This window comes from Myotis lucifugus, unplaced genomic scaffold (genome assembly GCF_000147115.1).
Source record: "Myotis lucifugus unplaced genomic scaffold, Myoluc2.0 scaffold_9987, whole genome shotgun sequence".
In the NCBI taxonomy this organism is placed as follows: Eukaryota; Metazoa; Chordata; class Mammalia; order Chiroptera; family Vespertilionidae; genus Myotis; species Myotis lucifugus.
In genome coordinates, this window is record NW_005881035.1 from 2,061 (window position 1) to 6,012 (window position 3,952).

At 44.4% G+C, this 3,952-nt stretch overlaps 1 long non-coding RNA gene across 1 annotated transcript; it reads left to right on the top strand.

The window, feature by feature from the left end:
* The first annotated feature begins 1,562 nt into the window (after positions 1-1,562).
* Positions 1,563-3,780, top strand: LOC106696131. The gene is made up of 3 exons (XR_001347029.2): positions 1,563-1,594; positions 2,585-2,611; positions 3,052-3,780. It is a non-coding gene; the product is annotated as an uncharacterized LOC106696131 (long non-coding RNA).
* Positions 3,781-3,952: the final 172 nt, after the last annotated feature.

The following is a 3,952-nucleotide window of genomic DNA, read 5'->3' on the forward strand; positions in this document are numbered from 1 at the left end:
ACATACAACCTTTAGAGTACAGGAGAACATACAAGCCTCAGAGCCACTCTGGCCAGGGCTCTGGTATTTTGATTGGAAGTCTCTCCTCCCCCAATTAACCCACACTATATTGACACATGTGTCCTCTTTACATGCTGGGTTCGAGGAATTTTATGCCCACAAAAATCTATACGATGTTAGCGTGGCTTATATTATACGGAGCAAGACTTAGAGCATGGAGTCAAGTCCCCAATCATTATAAGGGCATCATTCGTTAATATAAGAGCTCAAAGGGTCTCAAGTCGGTCTCACTGAACCCCTGTATCACAGTGTATTGGGCGTTAATTCCTCCTCATATGAACCTGTCTATACCTTCTTATGGATTTGCGTGTATATACATAGACTCTGGAAAGACACACAAAGACTGGTGATGTTAGGTGTTTTGGGTGAAGAAATTGGATGGCTGTTGGACAGAAGAGGAAGAGTGACTTCTGTACTCTTTCCATTTTTCTTATTTAAAAATAGTGGTAAAATGCCCATACTATAATATTGACCATCTTAACCCTTTTAAAAACTATATTTTTTGTTGATTTCAGAGAGGAATGGAGAGGGAGAGATAGAAACATCAGTGAAGAGAGAATCAGTGATCAGCTGCCTCCTGCACACACCCTAGTGGGGATTGAGCCCACAACCCACGCATGTGCCTTCACTGGGCATTGAACTGAGACCTCCTGATTCATAGACTTTCAACCACTGAGCCACACTGACCGGGCCCATCTTAATTTTTTAGTGTACACGTCTGTGACATTGAGTACATTCACAGTGTTGTGCAATGATCACCACCATCCATCTAGAGAACATTTTCATCTCGCAAAACCGAAACTACCCATGCCTGCTCTCCAGCCCCTGGCAACCACCACTCTCCTTTCTAGTCCTGTGAATTCGACCACTCTGACACCTTATACAAATGGGATCATATGGTATTTGCCTTTTTGTCGTTGACTTTCTTCACATAGCATAGTGTCCTCCAAGTTCATATTGTAGCAAGTGGGGGCACTGAATAATATTCCCGTGTATATGCCATATTTTGTTTATTCTGTCCTCCCTTGTTACCTTAGCTTCTACCTTTTTGCTATTGTGAAGAATGTTGCTATGAATATGGGGGTACCAATATCTCTTCGAGATCCTTTTAACTTTACCTTTTTAAAGCATATGAATGTGCTGCTTATTTAAAAAAAACCCACAATAAATTAAAAATTGAAAGTAAAATACAAATCAATAGGAATGAAAGTTGTACTTTTTTCTCCCACATCCTCTTCAGAAACCCCTAGGCAGCCCTTGAGCCTCCCAATGATCATTTTACTTGGGGGTTAGGATGGAGTCTGGAAGGACAAAAAGGGTCTGTCTCCCCCACACCACACCCCTGTAGGGTAACAGCTGGTGACCTCAGGGCCCTGCAGGGAGGGTCAAGTGCAGCATTGTCCTTGCCTGCCTGCTGCCCACCCCCTGCCAGACCATTGGCCTGGACACATGGAGGTTTGGTGCCCTTTGTGGGAGCCTTTGACAGTTGGAGGTGGAATGGGGGAGTCGGTGCCCTTTGCGAATCCGACCGACAGTAAGAAACCATGGCGGTTTGGGAGCTGAGCCCAGGGTGGAGGGGGTATGGAGACACGGCTTCCGGGCGACGGGGCGCCCCGGAGTCCAGCCTCGGCACCTCAGCCGCCTCAGGTCCTCAGAGCGGGGGCCCTTGCTCGCAGGCACTGATGTTTGAGAGAGAGAACTCTCCACAGCAGCACAGGTGGCCTCTTCAGGCTTCTGGAATGTTAGGATTTCAGACAAAACTGGTTCAGGAAAGGACCCCTCCGCAGGTGCCTTGGGGAAGAGGCTGGAAGGGGCGGTTTTGTTTTCCGGGCTGACATTTCACTTAAATGGCCCCGGACCACCCACAGCGTCCTCGGGGTGCTCCCAGCCTGGCCGTCCCGGCTGCAGGGCCGCCTGGCTCCCCTGCCTTCATGGAGGGTCATGCTCTTCAGCCAGGGATGCCCACGGAGCCCAAGGCCTGAGACCAGAGCAGCTTTCCCCGAAATCTCCAGTGAAGGGGCCCAGGTGCACACTCCCAGCTCCACCGCAGGAAGCACTGAACTCAGGGTAACAGGCTGGCATTTGCAGGGCTTACAGAACGCCTACGGATGCCTCGCTACACCCTTCCGCTGGGTCCCATTTTATTGTGATTATTCTTGTTATTAGATAAAGAAACGTAAACTCAGGAGGGTGAAGGGACTTACTTAAGGTTCATGACAATAGCGGTGGAAGCTCGAGGTCAAACGCAAATTTAATGATGTTAAAGCCCCATGTCATTTTATGCTGCCCCTTAACTTAAGAAATGTTCACAGGAAGAATCTTGCTTGCATTTACTATTATGTGGTTTTAAGATATGTGTGCTTGACAAAATTTCTCATGTGTTATAACCCAAAGGATGCTTTATCATCACTCCCAAACTGCCTATTCAGAACTCCCTTCAGTTCCCAGAAAAATGTTTAAACATTCTTTAATGGATTGTAGAAACATTATTCCATTTAAGTGCTGTCCAATTTTACTTTCACAGAGCCCCAGAAGTATAGTAAATTACCAGGTATGTGCCTCAATTCAACCATCCTTCTTTTTTCATGGACCATTTTATTATTATTAGCCATGACTTTTAAAAAAAATCTTTATTGTTGAAAGTATTACATATATCCTCCTTTTCCCCCCATTGACCCCTTTCAGTCCTCCCCCGCCCCCCACCCCAGGCCTTCACCACACTATTGTCTCTGTCCATGGGTTATGCATATATACATGCAAGTTCTTTGGTTGATGTCTTCCCACCTACCCAACCTCTCATGGACCATTTTAATTCCTCTGAATGAATGAGTGAGGCTTAGATTTCCAAAACTTTTCATGTTATAATTATGTCTTCATAAGCCTCTCTGATTGACTTCATGATCTGGCTTTTTACTGACCTTGCTGCCTATTCTTACCCATGTTCCTTTCCTCATTGACTTCACCTCTACTGAATCTGAGAACTCTCCTCAGATGTGACTCAGGTAGACCACCTTCACTTGTGTACCCTGCTCACCACCTTCTTCAATCCTGTCGCTGAAAAGATGATCAGCAGACATTAATTTTCAGACGCCAATCTACCTCGTTCAAGCCTGTAGCCATTTCACACAGCCACTCAGATGGTACAGGTACTCGAAAGATCAGGAAACAGTTACTTGGTATCCATTGTAATACATTTCTTCCCCTCTCAATTGGACATTAAGACCTATTCATTGCATAAGCTTTAGGTTTTGAGATTTTCACAACATAAAGCCCATCACTGACAGAGTAATGAAGGAAATGTTCCACATATTAATATATAGTTGAGAAAAGAGGGCTTTGTAGATTTATTTTTTTTAATTCAGGGCCTTAATTATTAGTGATTATTTGTACCTTTATATTTTTGGCAAGTACACATGATTAAACTCTTTATAAATTCAGAAAATGAATAATGTCTTAAAATCAAGGACAGCCCTAAGGCATCAGAGAGATTGTTTTTTTTTTCAGTATCATGAAGGAAAATGGTTGCCAGCAAGCAGTGTGGCCAGGTTATCCAAGGAGACAACTGTCTCTGCTGCCCAGGGACCAGCTTTGGAAGCTTCCTTGTTGTCCAGAGCTGCTTCACTGATTCACTGTACAGGCTGGCCTTCCCTGCAGCAGTCAGCATTTAAAAATTTGTCTTCAGCCCTGCTTGTCAGCAGGCAGCTTCAGTTGTAAAAAGTAATTTCATTTTCATATTTGCTCATTTCATTCATTCACTCATCAACAGACCATCAATCTCGTATCATATACCAAGAACTGTGTTTGGTTCTGGAGATGAAAAAATAACATAATGGTTCCTTCTAGCACTTGAAGAGCTTACAAACTAGTGATAGAGGAAGATGTACCAATAACT